The following is a 21,035-nucleotide window of genomic DNA, read 5'->3' on the forward strand; positions in this document are numbered from 1 at the left end:
AAATCTTCCCATACGTCTGCTTGAATGAACAGCATACGTAGCAATACGCTATGCAACAGAACACAAAACACGTGGACTGTCACAGTGATATATCCTTGATCCTCTGCAAAAAACAACTCATACTATTGCTGCACTGATGAGCTTAATTCTTTTGAATTATGTCATTACTCTATATTTTTATAAAGGACAATATTATAGAGTGCTATTTTTTTCTCATTAAAATTCAGCAATTTTTGTTTTTGGTTGAACAGACTGTCATTACCATTCATTTCAAAGGGAAAAGTTGCTAAGTGCTTCGAGTTTTGAGTGTGGTCATGAAACTAATGAAACTCATATCTCAAGGCAACAACGTCTTCAAGGGTCCTTCACCCTGATGGAAAAAGGCTGACTTCAGCTGACGTGACCCCGTCACTCGTCCTCCTCCAGCACTCTGGCCTGAGTCGTGGACCGTTCCCGGCCGCGGGCCACGAGACGGATGGCGGCGGTTCTTGCCGGTCTGAACACTGAAGGGCCCCCGAGCACTTGCAACAATCTGTGGTCCCATGCGGTGCTAAATATAGACCATGGTGGAGAAAGACAGAGAGAGATTCTTATGGTGCGTTCAGGGCCAAGATCGAGCCCTTTTTCCGGGCTCCATCTGCTCTCCACCGCCTCAGTCTCTCTTCTTTTTTTTTTCGCATCTTTTACCTCATTCAGCTTTTACATTGAATTTAAACTGGAACCCATTATATAAATGTTTATACATATATATGGGGTGTGCATCTCTCCAATAAAAGATCATTTGATCTTGATACATGGGATGCAATATGACTCCACAACCCTTTAAAGCAGAACGATTCAGTTGCACTCCCACCTTATAAATCAAAACTGTTTTTTTCCAATTGAAATTTACATACACCAAATTATGTGTCCTGTGATTGTATGTTGCGTTGTCTGTGAGTAGTTGTTCATGTGTGACATGTTGAGGTCCGTTAAGGTCAACGCTTAGAAAAAAATAAATAAAAAGACAAAATGTCGCCACGTGACTCCATGCCCCCGCAGCACCCTCAAATCCTGAATCATTCTCCCCTGACAAAATCACAGACTCTGCCTCGTCACCCGCTGAGTGAGGCTGGAAGTGATGAACCAGCAATACATGAACAATCAAGTGGCGACGCAACTTCTTATTTCAATTTTTAAAAGTAATACAGATCAAAATCCCCTTCAAATCCCTAAGCCCCCCTCAGCATCTTTCCAAATCACCCCAAACCGGAAGGACCACCTGAAATATGGCAATCTCCCGAAAACCTTTAAAATGCTGAAAAAAAATCTCCCAAGAGCTACAAAAGCTTGCCCAAATTTGCCAAATCACCCTAAAAATCACCCATACAAAATGCCCACTTCCCTTAAAATCTCCCAAAATCCTGCAAAACCAATAAACAAAAACATTATCCCTGAATACACCAAAGCCTGTCTGTCTATCTTTCTATCTATCCACATCCATCCATCCATCCACCTATCGTTGTGATCAAAAGTTTACATAAACTTGTAAAAAACATAATGTAATGGCTCTCTGAGCTTCCAGTTATTTCTATAACTCTGATTTTTCTCAGATAGAGTAATTGTACAGATACTTTCTTGTCACAAAATTTTTGTTGTTGTTCTTTTATGACTTCATTCTGGGTTAACAGAAAAGGTGAGCAAATCTGCTGGATCAAAAATATACATACAGCAACATGAATTGGCAATTTTGGTGACTTAGAAAGTTTGTCAATGAAATGAGCGTCATACGATTGCCTCTTAACTTCTTGTTTGTGATTTCGAGTGCCTGCAAACGCTACAATGGACAGTCAAAGAGTTCAACGGTGTCAAACGGATCTGAAAAGACAAATCATCGACTTGAACAAGTGAGGAAGTTGTGTGGAGCCATTTCAAAGCAGCTGCAGATCCTAAGACCAACAGTGCAAGCAATTGTTTGCAAGTATATAAAGTGCATGGCACTGTTTATCACTGCTATGATCAGGAAGAAAATGCAAGCTATCACCCACTGCTGAGAGAAAATCGGTCGGGGGGAGAGTGAGTCAAGCAAGAACCACCCAAAAGCAGATCTGCCAGCTGTCAGTGTCTACAGTCAACCGTGTTTTTGCATCGCCATGGACTGGGAGGCTGCCGTGCAAGAAGGAAGATTTTCCTCCAAAAGCGGCACCTTAAGGCTCGACTGAATCAAAAGTGATAATGGAATGGCTAAATCAAGCTAAAAATTAAGGTTTTAGAATGGCCTTCCCAAAGTCCTGACTTTGAGAACATGTGGACAATGCTAAAGAAAGTCCCTGACAGCAAGCCAACAAATGTAACTGAATTGCACCAATTCTGTGAAGAGGAGTGGTCAGAGATTCAACCAGAAGCTTGTGGATGGCTAGCAAAAGTGCTTCATTGAAGTGAACATGGCCAAGAGACATGTAACCAAAAATCTGAATTTGCTGTGTATATATTTTTGGCCCAGCAGATTTGCTCACTTTTTCTGTTAACCCCGAATAAAGTCATAAAAGAACAAAAAATCATGAATCTTTTTTGTTACAAATTATCCGTTCTAATAACTCTATCAGAGAAAAATCATAGTCATAGAAATAACTGGAAGCTCGGGAGAGTCATGACATTATGTTCTTTATATAAATGTTTGATCACATCTATCTATCTATCTATCCATCCATCCCTTACATAAATAATTTTCTAGCATAATAATTTCCTGGCCTCTGTTCCTTTATTAAACAGATGCTGACCCATTGGGAGCGCGCACGGTCACAGATGCGCACGCGCCATTCTCGTTCGCCCAGAGTCGCGCGCGCATGCCTACGAGACCCCCACCGCCCGACCCTCCTCAGCTGTCACTCAAGAACCGACCACGGGTTCGGCTGCCGTACTTACACGCGGAGGAATCTCCAGAAACGGAACCGAAGACCACCGCCTCTACTACTCCGCTTCCCAGCCTATCCCCTCCCCGGGATCCGAGCGCTGCTCTCCGGTGATCAACAGATCGGCGAGTCGGTGGTCCGCGGAGGATGTGGAGCGGGGAAGACAATACGGGGCGAACCATGTGAGCGAGCCTGATCGAAGCATATAACCGACTCGTGAGCGCCGATTTCGTCTGTGATCGCCGCGAGAGGTGGGTCCTCCTTCGGAACAAATATAAATACACAGAAGAAGGTTCGGTTGACAGCGTCAACATGACCCGAACATCATCACCATCATCCGGCAGCGCTGTGACGGAACGGGCCCGCTGGGATCGTGGCACTGCTTTTACGCAGCAGACCACATAGTGACCACATTGTGTCAAGGCAGGCTAACATGGACAAAAGAAGAGTGGGGGTGTGAGGAAAGAAGAAGAGGGGAGAAATGAAACAATAAGAATTACAGACTAGCGAGAAAGTCCGGCAGATCTTCAAGTTTGGACCGAGCCAAGTCCATAAACCTCGTCCTCCTCCTCCTGGCTTCTTCTTGAATCCTAAAGCATCTTCACAGACTCGCACAGCGGTAAGCAAACACTTGCTATTCATTTTCGAAGACAATTATTATTAGACAATCATATTACAGAGTCCATTTTTTGCCCCGAATGTGTGACACCCGCTTCCCCTGCCCCCAAGCCCACTTTGGGGTGGTCGTGCACGCGCCTTTTGACAACAGGCCGAGCACACAAATGCTTGCATGTGTATGACATCTTTTTATTTCAATGTAATTTCTACGGGGAATTGTTTCACGTGACATTTGCTCACATTAATGAATGCCAGCGACTTCTTCTTCTGGGCGCGCGCGCCTTAATTGGCGCTCGTGCACGCGCAACGCCGGGCAGTTGTTCAGCCAAATGTCATTTTTCACCTTTAAAAATAAAACAATGCACCTGAAGGTAGTATTTTGTACAATTAGGCTATAATATAGCAAAATTGTACTTTTGCAATGCTCAGTTTTGATTGTCACTGTCAGAGAGGTATACATATATTTTTTTAAATTAATAATCAATAATAGAAACGCCTTTTTGTCTGATACATTAACAATGTATCAGTGTGGAAATCTGGGAATGTCGTTATGGTTTTCAAAGTATCAGAACTCCAGGGGCACAGCAGCCCAAAAAAAATGAAGGGAAATTATTTTGCTGCTGTTTGGGTAAATATGCAAAACTAACATTTGGAAATGCATTTTGTTACCGTTTTTTTGCAGGGATTGCATTCATTATTTACAGTACATCAGTGATTTCAAAACTACATGAGAGTTTTAGTTCAGGGAGGCGCAGCAGCTTGAGAGAAATACAAAATGCAAATATTTGTAAGCGGAAATAATGCTGCCAGTGTTAACAGCAGCACAATATTAAACATTCTTTAACATTAATATCTCGGATATTGCTAATCAAAAATAAATATGATAGATTTTTTTTTCTCTTTATAAATCATGCTGATTCTCATGTTAGCTGTTGTACCCGAGCTTCATTCCTGCTGTGTATTTTCTCTAAGCTGCATCACCTTATCCCTTTATGAAGCCAATAGCGCCCCATCCCCCTGCTGCCTTCTTCGTCCCACCATCATTCAGGGCACTTAACCGGGGGAGCGACCTGCACCTGGCAGTGCTCAGCGTGATGACACGCTGGATGCTTTTGAATGATCATCCGTGGGCTCAAATATGAAGACTTTCCTCCTCAATGCTGCACAAAATGAGCGTTATCTATTACATTTTTTCAGAAATGCAATAGGATTTGCTCCGGTGACCAGAAAGCGGGATCTTTATGCTGCACACATATGGATGTGATGTATTTACCCTCAGCATGGAGCGCATACGTACCTCCGCTAATCATGACAGCATGGAGCGCATACATACTGTACCTACCTCCACCCATTACTGGAATGAAGCACATAGATACCTTGGCTCATTATACTGTATGGCAGGGAGTGCATACATACCTCCACTCATCATACAGTATGGATTGCATGCATACTTCCATTAATTGCAACAGAGCACATTACACATACCCACACTCCATAGAGTGCATACATAATTTTACTCATCATTCATGCATGGAGCGCATACATACAGTACCTTCACACATCGTCACAATATGGATTATATGCATAATTCCATTCATCATACAGTATGGAATGCATACAGTTCATAGCTCCACATGGAGCACATACATAAATAAGATGGTGCATATACATACTTCTGCTAATCAAAAGACAGAACACATACATACCTTCACACGTCATTACGACATGGTGTGCATACATACAGCCACAAATAGTACAGTACTGAGAGTGTATATCCAGTACTTACACTCATCATGAAGTGCATACATATCTCCACTTATGATGAGTGCATGTAGTAGAGACAGTATATACTTTCACTCATATACTGTATGGTAGGGTGTGCATACATAAGACATCTCCACTAGTATTATGACATGGAGCACATATACCTCCACTTATCATATGGCTTGGAGTACATACATAAATACATACATACATACTTTTACGCGTCAGAGGACATAGAGCACATATACAGCGTGCATACATAACTCCACTCATCGTACTGTAAGTCATGGAGCGCATACATACACCACTTCCACTCATCATTACAACATGGAGCACATACTGTAAATACCTTAACTCATTGTACAGTATGGAGCACATACATGCCTCCACTCATCATATGGCCACAAATCTATGGGCCCAAGCCCTGCTCACATATGGATGCGATGTATTTACCACGCAGTAGGGAGCGCATACACACCTCCACTCATGATTACTTCATAGAGGGCATACATACCTCTGCTCAGCTTCCTCGGCCTTCCAACACATTTATCGTATTAACCATTCCTGCAAAGTGCTTCATTTCCGTTGCCCGATGACCTGCCCACCTTGTTACAACTTCTGCACCAGCAATTGGGGGGAGGAGGAGGAGGAGAAGGAAGGGGAACGTGAATGAGGGTGGGATTGGACACCTGCACTGAAGAGCGATGAGGGGAAGATTGTGTGTGGCAGCACCACAGCTGAAGCCAAAGTGCTCCTGTTCAACCGTTCTCCTCAGTTACCGCCTTGGTGTGTTTTTGGGACGCACACGAACACAACATTGCCATATGGAAATAATGAAATTGCGGACTCTGCAATTAATTGCAATTAATTAATCTATTAGAGTAGATGCGATTAGAGGAAATACGGTCTATGAAAAAAAACCCACGGCACCCATCCTGGCTTGATGTTACTTACATGTCTTTACGGAGGTCTTAAATTGTGGCTGTTTATGAAAATCAATACCATACCTTTATTTCCCTGATAGTTAAAAGCCTGAATGAGACTCTTGGGGGACGGGTGCGCAATTAACAACGCTCTGTCAAGCTGAAGGCCCATTAGACTTTGTTGTAACCTTTTAAAGTGCATAACGCATGGCGACTAAATCGTGTATGAAGTGAAGTCGGGCACCATCTTCATTAATGCTACTTCTGCTTTTCTAATTTGTTCGTTAAAAGTGTCCCCACATTATTCCAAGGATCAAATTTACAGTGTAATTGATAAAAAAAAAAAAAAGTTAATCACATGCAATTAATCAGGCTTTTGCAGTGATGGTAGCTGCCTAGCGCAACGCCCGCGGGAAGCTTTTTAAAGTCAATGACACGCTTCAAAGACGTCTATTCGCTATCGTTCGGGGCAGTGAATGCACTTCCTGTTTCTTGGCAGTTGCGAACGTGTCACAAGCAGCCAGCGGAGGGTCAATTATACACCAATCACAGCACTTCGTGTGGTAGTGGCAGGTGTTCCTTCAGAAGATGATAATAACATACCTCATGTATAGATGTCTAACAAAAATCATGTATGTTCAAATCTTTTCTATTTTTTAAAATTCCCTAGTTATAGCATTTCTAACATTTTTAAAGGTCTTTAAACACACCTTTAAAAGAATGCAATCACATTTAAGGGTAATGAGAGCAAGAGCAAAACAGCACAGTAAACAAATCCTGTTTTGTCCAAACTTACCATCTCACACCTTTTGTAGGAGTAAAAAGCAGGATTACAGTAAATGTTGTTCAATAATTTTCAATAAAAACTAAGATGTGCTCAAACACTTCCTGTTTCATTCTTCTTTCAAATTTACACAATCTCAAACTAAATAAGCGTTCTGCAATCTAGTGGTTGACGGTGAAATTACACGCAATATGAATGAGAGTTAAATCTAAATGTTATAAACTGTACAAAAATAAATACATAAAAACAAATAAATGCACGAAATAGTGTGACTGTGAACATGGAAGTGGCTGTGGAGGGGCTGAGCTTACTGCATTGCCCAATTTTGTTGATTAAAAAAAAACAAGATTTTTTTTAAATAAATTGATCATGCACACAAAATTTTGTGATACATGTTTTTTTTTTCACCTATTGCAATAATGTTCTGTATTTTATTTTTAACACGCATAATTTCTAATTTAAAAAAATTAGCTACCTTGATTTTGAATTTTGAAACCTTCTAGGCTAACTTGAGCTAAGTTAAAGCTGCTCTCTGTAACAGTTGGCCTCAAAATATCTTTACAATAGCCTTTTTATTAGCTCATTTATGACTGAAACATCTTCTAATTAGTAGATTAACACATTAGTTGTTCACATTGGGTACTCTTGCAAGCCTCTGGCCAATCGTTTTCAGATTGGATTAGGGTTGGAATTTCCCACGCTCTGTCTGCGGATGTGATGTCATGCGCGCATTGTGTACGTGAAGAAGGGTGTGTGCAGTTTTATTTTTCGTCAACAGGTGACAGAAAATGTAATATTCTGCGTTGAGTAGCTTTAATGCTAAACCGGAGGGCAAAATAACAGTAAGTTAGCATAAACCGTCAATATTTAATGATGCCACCATCCCTAACGGAGCAGTTGGCGAGGCGCCGGCGATGCTCCTGCTTGCTGTATACGCGTTTCCAGCATATATTTAAACAGGTTGTCAAGCAATGTGCAATATCAAGGTATTATGTTTATATCTGCTTTGGCAGACGTGCGCACGCAACCAGCGTTAATCCTCAGAGCGCGACTTGCTGAGGGGAAACGCCGTCTCGATTCCTGCCAACGAGTCTGGATTCCCTCCGACTGCGCGTCGCTCTGCCTTTTCGGGTTTGCCAGTTGCTGCGCGCCACATTAGAGCGGCAGCCGAGGGGACGGCGCCTGACGCTTCTGGCCGGCTAACCACCTCAACAGCCGTGAAGAGGTCACGCTGTAAACAGGCGCCCACTTTCGGGGCCTGAAGTGATCGTTTAGAATCACGCGGTGTTGTTGTGGCTTTCGGCTGGCTTTCAGCTTGTCCCATCCGAGGGTCGCCACATCGACTGACTTGTCTTTATTGTGTCATGTCTTCATCCACAGAGCTAAATAAAATGTAGCCTAGTTGCTACATGTAAAAAGTATACACATCTGAAAAATCGACTTAAGTGCAGTTCAAAAAGGGGGTTGGGTGGTGGGGACTATTTCTGGAATAAACAAATTATCTGGCACGCTAGTTTCATCTAGAGGATGAAAAGTGCTAAATTAGCAGCCGAAACGTTGTTATGAAAGTAAAACTACGGGGGGCTGTCCTGACATCACTTTCAAGCAGGTACCACTTCTGTTCTTATAAAGATTTTCATTACGAAGTCCTCCGTTTGATCGTCTGCGACTAAGGATGACCCCAGAGGGAAACGAGGCCACCACGGGAGGCCGTGACCCCTGGCAAGTAGTGTGATGTGACGTGCCCCATGACATATACAACAAAGAGACGTTTAACTCATTCACTGCCATTGACGGCTATAGACGTCGAAAATTAATTTGAACTATTTCTATTAGTTTCACATTTTTTTCCACTTTTGTTACCAAGAGTATGAAAACCTAGAATTTTTTTTTTTTACATTTAGAACAGATATAAACTTTTTTGATTAATCATGAGTTAACTAGTGAAGTCATGTGATTAATTACAATAAAAAATTGTAATCGGCTGATGCCCCTAATAAAAAAAAAGAAGAAGAAAAGATTATTAAAAATTAGGGGCATCAGACGATTAAAACTTTTAATTGTAATTAATCGCATGACTTCAATAGTTACCTCACGATTAATCACAACATTTATATAAACTAATAGAAATAGTTCAAATGAATTTTTGACGTCTATACCCGTCAATGGCAGTGAATGAGTTAAACAGGCACACCATGGGCAGCATCTGTCCTACTGTAAGTTTGGTGGATGTAGTAGTATGCGAGTATCGTGTCCCGATGTTGTTTGTCTATAAAAGTGGGTTCCCCAGACTTTATTTTCCTTCTCAAGTATTTTTTAACGACATCACAGTTTTATAACACTCCCATCCTCAGTGTTCGGAAACACTTGGGTAACATCAGCTTGTATCTGTACACTAAGTGTCTGTTCTTCGTGGACAGAGAACACACACAATGTGACCAAAGCTGTTAAATGCCTGATTTACTATCTTTATCTGTGGGTTCCGTCACATGAAAAATCTTTTAAGACCGGAAAAAATCCTTAGGTGGGTCCCAGGCCTAAAATGTAAAATTGTTCAGGACTTCAAACCATCACCTCTCATTGCATAAGTGATGCTCCTGTACCAGGGAAGGGTTACTTAATTGACGGAGTGGGCCACAATATTTCATTAGTGCTACTTGGGGGGGGGGGGGGGGGGGGGCACCACGTACTTACTAAGCAGATGGATGACAAAAATGCCATTTTAAATATGGACAAAATATGCACGAGTAGTGAAAATACTGACCCACACTGAAAGGAAAGGCTATAGGAAATTTTTTTTTGGGGGGGGATTATTATTATTATTATTATTTTGTATTTTTGTTGGTTTGTAAACCCCCAAAAATCATCAAAAAATTATGCTAAATCACCAATATACGTTTTCCACCAAAAACATGGGTTGGCTCTCCCATTAAAAAAAAGAAAAAAAAGAAGCACAAAATAAAGCTGTTATGTTTTTAGTATTGTATAAAAAATATTGGGGGGAAATCTACAAATAGATGAATCTGCATGTGGTGAATCACGAGTAATGGTCCACTGTAATAGCGGAAATGTTTAGACACCTCCCACCTCAGCAAAAAATAGAAAATATTCTTACTCTTTTTTTTAAATCAGGGGCCACTCAGAGTGGGTGCGGCCAGTTATCCATCCCTGCCCTAGACCAACAAGTTAAGAGTATCCTTTCACATGCTAATTCCAACAGCGTAGCCCCTTTCACGCTGTCTTTAAAAAAAGGCTCATGATCCGTAACTGAACTGTAAAGGAAAGGCTTGTCCACGATTTGAACTTCGGACCACTCTCACGTTGTAAACAAGCCTACCCCTGCCCTAGACAAAAAAGTCCCAAGTACCTGCTTATAGGCAAATTTTGCTCATTTTACTTTCTCACTGCTTTTTGGTGTGCGGTACCAATTGGGAATGTAAGGTTGAAACTTAAATGAGAGCTTTCAGGGTCATCCGTAATTCGAAAGCCATGACCTCTCGCGGCCTGAGTGAAAATCTGACTTGCTAACCCGTTTCACGCTGATGCTAAAATGTGGCGTGCGTGCAGATGAGGCGACGTGTCACCTAGGCTTCGCTCATGAAGTCCAAATGGGCATTGTAGCAAACGAAAGCGGTTGCGCGCGCGGCAGGCACCTTCCCACTGGGAATGTCACTGTAACGTAACGCGGGATGGACTCAGACGTACAGTACAGACGCAGCACACGCACACGCCCGTGCCGGATGCAGTCAAGCCCGTGTTTACGCTCCAGTCATTGTCGAGCACGCATATTCAAAGCGATATGTCCAACTCGTGAGTCGGCGCGCGCTGACACATTTGCATACTGGCTCGGGCCATCGCCGTGATGCGGGGTGACAGGTCTTATGCCACTTCCCCTTGGGGGTCCGAGGGGGGCGGGACCACAACGTGACAGGCGAATATGAGTGAGGTCTTTCATTCAGGGTCGAGCAAGAGACGACAATGAACTTTATTTGCTCCGCAGCCACAGTCAGCAGACTGCCGTTAATACGGGAATACATGTCGTGACTGCGCAAGATTGCAAGACTTGACTTTTGACTTCCTTAATTTTTGCCACAGCAACTTGGGACGAGGGCTGGGTGATTACTTTGACATTTAATTGGCATTTTGAGCTTAGCTTCTCACAATCATAAAAACATTTTAATCAAAGAAAAACGATTAATGTGCCGAACAGTTTTGTATGTTTTTGCAAGTTCCTACATTGTGGAAGTACCCTGAATGCACCTTCTTGCTCATGGGTAGAAAACATGCTAATGCTAGCAGGCTGATGCAAAATTCCATTGACAGGCTAATTGAAAATTAGCATAGAGTTTCTGGAGTGATATTCCTTCATATAACAAATATTCACACACAAACGCTGTAGCAACACATACAGACAGGTAAAATGGAAATACTCCAAGACACATATGCTCCCTAATCTGTGAAAAAGGAATTATATTAATAAAGTTCAATCATAACTTTCTTCTTCTACTCTTAACATCTTTAATGTGTGTTTTTTTGTGATGGCTATTATTCTAGTATATTATTAATTTACTTTGACACAAATTTATTTTGTAGTCGTTCTTTCAAATTAGTTCAAATTAAATTTTGGTAGTAAAATAAATGTGAAGTTCTGTAATCAATGAAAAATTGTGTTTTCAATATCAATCAAAACAAAAATCATGATGACTATTTTTTCCATAATCAGCCAGCCTTCCTTGGGACTTGATTGAAAACTGAAGATGAGACATGAGACTTGACTCGCACATATGTGACTTACTCCCACCTCTGGTAGAAAACAGTTACATTTATACATTGTTGGTAAACACACTCAATCAGTACGACTGCTCCGAGGCACTATCATTAAGAAGTCCACAAATATGATGGATGTTTGTCTCATAGCGTAGGTGGAATAATTTTGTTTAAAAGTTAAATAAAATTTAATATCAAAGGAAAACGCTTGGCTGGATTCTACAACACTCGTTAAAGACGCTCATAACATTTTTACACCTGCTTTAATGTCCTCATAATACAATTTATGACAGTTTTAATACTCTCAGGGGGTCAAATTGTCAGCGCAATGACTCAGTGCAAACATTTCTATGTTACAAAATAGCAACAACACATGTGCTGCATTCTGGGGACAGGGAAAATGAGACCTCGTGGAAATGTTTGCAAATTCAAAAACTGTTACCCCAGAAAATAACTTTGATTAGAACAATGATTAAAATAATTTGTACGTTACAAGATTTTGTAAAATTTTCTATCACTTTCTAATTGTTGCACAAACTCCACACTACATTGGTGATGTAATTTAATTAGACTTTTTGCTTTGACTTGTACGGAAGCGTATTGCATCTTCTGACAAATTTTTTGGGGGAGCTTTATTATTTTGAGGTTTTTTTTCTTTCTGATTTTTTTTTTCTGTTTTACTTAATAAATTTTTTCAAAAAAAACTGGCCGAAAAAAATAATTCTGGAAAAACAGGAGGAAAAATTACTCTGAAAAACAGGGGGGAAATTATTTTAAAAAACTGGAAAAAAAGTATATATATATTTTTTTACCTCTGAACTCTAAGTGACTTGTTGCAGACTCGCTAATAGCGGACACTTTCCCGCACACCTCCATATGCAATAAGATGGTCATGTTTACTTACTGGCTCTCAATAAAGGAATGCATGTGTATACTGTATTGTGGTTTGTTCTCTAATCTCTGAGGGGAAACCCCCTTAAAAAAATATTCAGAAAAACTGGAAAAAAATTATTCAGAAAAACAGAAAAAATATTATTTGATAAAACAGGGGAAAATTACTCAGAAAAACAGAAAAAAATTATTCAGAAAAACAGAGGAATATATATATTTTTTAAACAGAATTTGTTTTACAAAAAAAACAGTGAAAAATATTCAATAAAACAACAAAAAACTCAAAAACCCAAAATGTGTCAGAAAAACAGGATTTTTTTTTTTAATGAATGCAATACGCTTCCGTAGATTTGCAAGCGCCAACTTGCGATACAAGCGTTGTAGTGGCAGTGAACTCAATATTACACTTCACAATTCGCAGCAATCTGTCGTGAGCAATTTATAGAAAATCAACATCTCAGAGGAAAGTCAGCTTATCTTAATGCTAACAAACAATACAAAATACCATTGCTATGCAATTTAGCATCAATAGTTGTGGTTTTCACAGATAATGTAATATACGCAAAGGCATATCTTTGGCCTCTATGAAAAAATACTAATATTACAGCGTGTGACTGAGCCACTTACTCTTATTGTAGAAAATGAATACTGTTTTTGTGAGTCTGTCTGACTGCCTTATACTTCCTCCCTGTGGCCAAAGGCGGGCACACTAGAAGGAGCAGCACAATGAATTGGATGGCAATATTAAATTGTGATGCAGAAATTGTCTATTAACTTTTTTATTTTTGTTATCGTTTTACCGTAAATTTGATTTGGTAAAATTTGGTGATGAATTATGTTCAATTTCCTTTTAAGACATTTAGTTCTTCTGTTTTGAAGATAGGGAGGCGGGTCTGAAAATCAGATGACAAGTGCTTCCACCTGATTGGTCCACATGTGGAGGATGGGCGGGAGTTATCTTGCCGTCCTCCTCGCTCACCGTCATCTTGCTGGCGGAACCGAGCAGTCGAGTTCAAAGGCCGCGGGGCCGACACCTTGTCACAGCCTTGCCACCGCGTCGCCTCACACAGGGGTTGTGGGGGTGCACACACGTGGGTGCACACGGCCACACCAAAGTAGCCACACACCGAGTGCACAAAACGCACGGAATGTGGACTTTCCATGCGGAGAGAGAACAATTTTGGGCTGTTTTTGCAGCTCGTGCAGTGGTGAGTCACTGCTAGCGAATGCACACATTACTCCCATTTCATCAGCTCCGTGTCAGAAACAAACAAACAAAAAAAAAAAAACTCTCTCTGTTTCTCCTCACTCCGAAAGGTCACAACCTCTATTTCTGGGTCACATGCCATCATTCAGCCCAACGTAAACACTCGACTGTTTACGACGTCCGGGCTTTCTAATTGGCTGGATGTGCGACACACGTGCGGCGTCACTGTAAATGCCGGCAGCTCTGTACATGTCTTGCTAATTCTACTCAATGGAGCGTCTACAAGGGGGGTTGCACCCATAAAAATAGCAAGGACACATGCATAAACACACACACGAGCACGCACACAAGTGTGCACTGGGGTTATTTTTGTCCCCTGTTCCATATACAGCATGAACAAACCCAGACGTCCTCGGATGTTTACGCGTCTTCGTTGGAAATCTCCCTCCGACCGTCATGAAGAGAGCAAGCGCACGCAAACACGTTTCTTTTTCGCTTTAATTTCAGGGAGACACAAAAAAAACGGTCATCACCTAAACTTGAATAACTTTAGAAATAATGAATCAATTATTTTTGTTTTCCAGATTTACCAAGAAGAATTAATGTTCTAAGAGTCTATCAAATTGGACTTTCGAGATGCTATGGACTACTGAGGAAAAGACATCTATAGTTGAGGCATATTTTCGGCTCTCCCTTAGAGATAGGGTGAGAAGCTCGGGACTCAGTGTCGAGCCGTTACTCATCCGCATTGAGAGGAACCAGTTGAGGTGGCTTGGGCATCTGGTTTGGATGCCTCCTGGACGCCTCCCTGGAGAAAAATACAAGTTTCCTTCTGTAAACATCAGCAAGCATATAATTTATATATATATACACAGTAAATTCTGTAGAGTAAATTTGACTCCAAAAACGATCTCTTTGGTCTCTTGGAGATAAGAAAACAGTAGGATGGGAAGTTTCCCAAGCTGAAGGTTGTTAGTTCATTCCTCAACCCTTGAGCGACTTTTATTTTATTTTTTTATTTTACTCTCTTCCTAGTGTAAGTCTATTTGGTCCCTCTCTAAATAGAGTCAAATATTTACTCTGCAGAGTTTACTGTGTATTTAAGGCATGTTGTAAAATGTCGGAAGTCCTCTTTTTTATGTTTAACACATTTAAAACATCATAAATCATGCTGTTTCTACTAAGTACTGTCTCAAATGTTCTCTAATTTCGATACTGTAAATGTACAGGATCATATGCCGAGAGACGTTTCTTGGGAGCGGTAATATGGCGGCCTCGCGGCTTCAAAAGTCTTGGCCTATCGGCTATCAAGTAATATATGCAGATCATTGATCCATGCGCACTGTTAGCCCGCGCTTAGCACTAAACTGACAAAAAATAGAGCCCCATGTGTTTGTCCATGCTGTAAACACACTTTAAGGATTAATCAACCTGACAATTTTGTCAACTGATATTACCCCATCAAATAATGGCAGATTTTTTTTTTCTTCTAATTTTTGCTGATTTTTAAAAACGTTTTTACACATTACAACATAAGTCAAAGATAATGACGTTCAAACATCCAAACAAACAAGCGGACACTTTTTTTTTCTTCTGAATTTTTTCTCTATTGTAAAGTTAAACAAATACTTTGAATGAATGGAAGTGACAATAATCCGTTTAGGCCTCTTCAACTGAATGCAAAAGGGCAGACCCTCACTTGGTGATGAATTAGCAGCCAATCAGATCCAAAAGCCAAAGTGCAAAAACTGAAGCGCTGCTTTGACAAGTGGCCGGTTGCTTCATTTGTCTTTGGACTGCTGCATCGTCTCCCAGGACAACCCTCCTCTCCTTCCTCCTTCTCCTCTTCCTCGCCTCTGTTTTGTCCCGCAGTCATAGCTGAACAAAGTAACGTTCATACATGAGCGCTTTTGCGTGGCCACGAGGCGTCAAGACGATGCGAGCCGCGGCCCACCCTAGTGCGATGGCTCGGACAAAAGGGCCGCCGGGGGGCGCGCGCGCAGATGCTCTCGTGCCAGCCGGCGGGTGAATAATAAGAATAATATGAGACTTTATGCGCGAAGCAAAACATAGCTAAAAAAAACAATAGAAAGGAGCAAAGGATGAACTTGACATATGCGTGCTTAAGGCCTGACTTGAAATAGCTTCTTTATGCATATTGTTGTGTCGGGCCTGGTGGTGCGTGCGTGATGCAATGATGCGCTTTTCTATTCCTATGTCTCAACGGTATCATATTTGCTTATGTCCAGTTTGTGGCAACATGTTTGTCCCTCACTTCATTTGCACAGACAAATCCAATGGTCCATGTTTATCTATAAAACACTTAGTGTCAAGACCCCACCCGATCTTTGCTCTCTGCTCACCATGCATACCACCACCTGCACTCTCCATTCCATTTTTTATTAACCTCCTCGTTCTCAAAACCCGCACTACTTTTGGTGGATCTGCTTTTTAAATTTTGGGATTTTCTAAATTAGATTTCATTTATTCTTTTAAGCTACTATTAATTATGATTGATTTACTTTAGCTAGTATCCTCTCCTATGAAGATGTTTTATGCGGTCTTAGTGGAACCCTGAGGTAACAGGCTAACTAACATAAGCAGGCTGTAGTGTCTGAAGAGTGTGCCGGGGCGCATTTCACCAGGCGCTTGCTTGCTGTAAACACACTTTAAGGATTTTTTTACTCAGGCCCGAAAGGATTCATCCAAAGTTTAAAGAGCCTTGTTCCTCCAGGCGACATTTATTTAAATGCTAAAAAAAATAAAAGGTATTCCTTAAAAACCTCTGAGATGATCTTAGTCACGCTTGTTGTGCTGTTTGCAATACGCTTATGCATACTTACTAGCAAACACAGGCAATTGACTGGGGACCACAGATTTCCGAGGGCCCTCATGAAAACTGATTCTTGAAGTTTTGTTCGATTCAAAACTGTTATTATTGTTTTAATCTTTATTCACAGGCATAAGATGGCTTCACATCTCAATTACACCAGTTATTTTGTAGTGAGGGTGGCGTGACTCATGCTCGGGCCCAAGTGTGTTACTGGGCGTTTTAGTCACACCCAGAAAATCAGGAAGAAAGAAATGGTGACCAAAATAAAAAAACTGGAGAAAAAGAGACTTCAAGCTGTTTGTTGACAATTAATGTCAAACTAATCATAAAACAAAGAAATTACACATAGCTTAACCTTTCAGTCTGCTAGCTTAATGCTAACACTTAATAGCATCCATGTTGTGGTACTTTAACGATCTTGTCAGTGCAGTACATGGATGCAGAGGGTTCAATTACTGGTTTTGCGTTGGGCCCTCAAATGATTCCCTGCTTTTGAGTAAAAAAACACTTTTTATTTCACGCAACAAATGTGTCAGCTGAGAGGGATAATTAAAGTTGCACAGGAAGTAGGCTGTGACATATTGGAACCTTTGGCGGCCTTCCTTTCGGCACCCTTCTTCTTCCGTGCGCGTCGTGTGCTCTCAAATTCGATCGCTCGCTTCCGTTTCCATTCGCTTGCCATCTGCTGAGTTTGGCGGCGACAGAGAATCAATTGTTAATGTTGGCACCGGCTTTGCTTCTCCGTTTTAATCTTTTCCCGCTCCCTGGCTGCTCGCCTTTTGATCTCTTAGGATCATCGTGATGCAGGTCTCTGTGAAGTAATTCAAAGAAGACGGCGAGCCCACCCTTTCGAAATACTGACTCAATCTTTTCGGGGTGGCCATGGTGGCAGTAGGGCTAAATTGGCGGCTAATGCTAATAAATGAGTAGTCACCGAATGTGTTTTTATTGCGAAAGGCCTGAAAGTGAAGGTAATAAATGGAATGCGACCATCCGTCATGTGGCTTTTACTGCGACGTGTCTGAGAAGTCTCAAGAAAAAAAATCTTTTGGAGCAACAATTTATGTTTACGTGTGGATGTAAAGAAACCTCACCTTCTTGTTTTTCTCGGTAAGGAACATTGTCTTCATATATGTGCATAGAGTACATATAAGTATACAGTTTATATATATGCACATGTATGATACTTTTTCAATTGTCAATGTGGCTGATACCTATACAGCTCAATTAAATAAATAAAAAATCTTTAAAAATAAACCAATTGAATAATGAGGTTGAATAAGTGTGCATACCCTCTAAAAACTGGGAAGTGGTGTGTTCAGAATTAAACAATTGCTTTCAAACTCGTAATAAATAAGAGTCAGCACACACCTACCACCATTTAAAGTTTCTCCGATTTACACCTAATACGTTTCTGATGTTCTTGTAGGCTTTTTAGACATTTTCTTCCTCTAGCAGAAGTCTGAACGTTTTGTGCTTACCCTGACTGCTGTTTTGAACATAATTATGTCCACCATGCCTCAGGTCCCAATTTGAAAAGGCATGCCACTGCCATGCTTCCCTTTAGAAATTGTGTTCTACTGGTGATGAGGCGTGTTGAGTTTGCACCAAACACACCTTTTAAGATTATGGCAAAAAATGTCAAACTCCCGTGGAAAAATATAAACACCTTCCTAGGAAAGGAAAACCCAGAAACTAAAAGTCTAGGAGCATCCACGTAGGATAAACCTTGGCCCGAGTCCTCCTCTTTATCCCCTTGTGTGAGCGAGATGAGCACGTTGATGACCGGCGCATGAAAAGCATCTGAGGACAAACGTAATCTGCTCGCTGCTCCTCCCAAGGCTGGCCGGGCGTGAACCAGCCGTGACCCTGTGTGGCCTTTGTGAGTGCACAAAGAAGGCCAGGGCCATGCCGGCACACTTGTTGTGTTTACAATTTGGAGCAAAAGAAGCGTATACGTATATATGGTACATGACCTCCTGCAGGGTAGGTGCCTGGCTCAGGGCGGGGAACGGAGTGTTCTAGGAGGAACAGAAGGAACATTTGCTTATTGCACAAAAGAAACTTGACCTGCTTTTTATGCACGAGTTACATCTTTGAATGACTGCTTTTTAATTGAAGAATTGAAATGAAATCACAGCCTCCTCGCTCACAAGCTTCCACCGCTCGCATTGAATAGCACATTGAACTCAGTAACAGAAAAGAGGGTAATTGCTAAAGATACTAAATAGAAAAGTGTAGACTATAGTGTACCTATATGGATGATCACGCTTGTTTTAGTTATCTCTGCCATCTTAAATGAATACAAAAATTCTGAATAAACGAATAATTTTATAATGAATAGCTGTACTAGTTTGCCTGTCCCTTTTTCGGTCTTTGTTGTTTCTATTTTTGGTTTATGGTAATGGTTATCCTTTTTTTTTTTTAAATGCAATTGGAAAAATAATTTTAAAATATTATTTGGAAAAACACACTTCCATAACTTCTAAAATCAATATAAAACATTTTTAATCAGGCATTATTGATTTTTTTTTTTAAATATAGATTTGTGGTAATCAGGGGATTCATGATTTTAATTAATAATTTTCCCCACATTTGCTGAAAGAAATTTGCTCAAATGCCCATCCTTAATTATTACAATTATAATTTTTACAGACACCACGGGATTTTTTTTAAATTATTATTACAAATAATAATTAAAAGCACTGAAATAAATAAATAATGAAACAAATAAATTCAAAACATTTTTTTGTACATTCAAGAGTAACTGAAATGTCTCTTGTCAATATCAATGCATATATTTTTTTATTTAACAGTCTTAATTATTATTATTTTTTAACTTTTTTCCCAATCTTTTTCCCTCTGCCTTTCATTGAGCGTTTGCGCACAGTTGAGCGTCCCACTGAGACTGTGGCTGCGTTGGTGTGAATTACTAACGGCATCACTTAGCGGGAGTGGGTGGGGCGGCAGCAGCGCAGCAGCGCAGCAGCGCAGCAGCAGACATCCTGGTGGGCGTCACTGTTTATGTTCACTGAATTATTCACTTCCTCTGGGAGCCGCAGATTATCAAGAATTCATGTCGATGACAAAAAGAACCTTAATAGGACATGGAGCCACCGTGTGTGTGTGTGTGGGGGTGTGTGTGTGTGCGTGTGTGCGTGTGTGCGTGTGCGTGCGTGCGCGCCAACATTCCTAATTGTCTGCACAACTCTGTATTAACATTGTCTGCTTGGCTGAGTTCTGTGTGAAAGGCCAAGGTGGATAAATGCTAGCTCTATTTCTAACACTTAGTTTTCCCCCCCAATATATTTTAAAATATTTTTAAATATGAACAGATGCTCACATGTAGATATGACCCAACCACCCGCTCATCCAAAACACCAATGCGACAAGTATAACAGTACTCACAGGCATATATTCTTCATCCTCTGCGAAGATTTAATATTATCAGTATTGTACTGAGAAGCCAAGAGAGGAGCTGAGCATGCAGGATAAAGTGCAACAAATATAGTCTACTGTAATTAATTTTGAGTATATCTAATTATGTTGTTACTGTAAGTTTTGCACACAAAAAAAGATATGGCCTCTCAATGGCAGATTTTCAGCTACAGCGGTATAGGAGGAACGTAACTTCCCATGACGAGCAGGCGATCACAGTATCTGCGAGGTGACTTCCTGTTGGTGGAATGTCCAAATAAAGTCAGCTAGTCGTTCTCTCCTTGACGTCCTTCTGGCAACAAAGGACGCAATCTGACATCTGGAAATCAGCGGTCGTTCCTCCAAAGATGTCTACCGTAAATAGCGCGATGCCGCCGGAGGGCGGAAGCCACATTTCATTACGCAATCCTAATTAATCTCCGCAGGAAGCCACGCGTGCTTCTAATTGATTGACTCATCGCCACGGCCGCGATACACGTCCAGACGTTAGCAGTGCGCTAAGTGCCAATTTCACGCCAGCTCGGGGCGGCCCCGGACGTTGCGCTATTCTGAAAGTGAATTGTCAGGTGCTAAGCCGGCGCCCGCTCTAATGAGGCGGCTGTTAATCAGTCACTCATTAATGCTGTTGTATTAAACCCTGAGGGGACGTTACTGGGATTTATATTCTATTAAGAAGTTTGATTGAATGTGTCGCAGGTCTGCTTTTGTAGCGTCGACTCTTCATACAAATCGGCCTTGAGTGACAAATGACTCCAATTTATCAATCATGATAGAATGCTGATCAAATAGGCCTTTTATGAGAGACACTTTAGAAGTAGTAGAGTTTGGTACAATACACATTCATAATCCAAAATTGCAACAAAACTTTGTTTGTTTTGGCGGGGATTATTCCCTTCGGTCTTCTCTTTGCAGGTAAAAT

At 41.0% G+C, this 21,035-nt stretch overlaps 1 protein-coding gene across 1 annotated transcript in view; it reads left to right on the top strand.

Annotated features, from left to right (window-relative positions):
• The first annotated feature begins 380 nt into the window (after positions 1-380).
• Positions 381-21,035, top strand: part of gjc1 (gap junction protein gamma 1) — a 43,287-nt gene continuing 22,632 nt past the window's right edge. The window contains exons 1-2 of the mRNA XM_086075780.1: positions 381-595; positions 2,752-3,510. The gene's annotated coding sequence lies outside the window, so the exon portion shown is untranslated. The remainder of the gene's footprint in view (positions 596-2,751; positions 3,511-21,035) is intronic.

Source organism: Leptonotus elevatus, chromosome 1 (genome assembly GCF_054856555.1).
Source record: "Leptonotus elevatus isolate MCC_2025b chromosome 1, RoL_Lele_1.0, whole genome shotgun sequence".
Taxonomy (NCBI): Eukaryota; Metazoa; Chordata; class Actinopteri; order Syngnathiformes; family Syngnathidae; genus Leptonotus; species Leptonotus elevatus.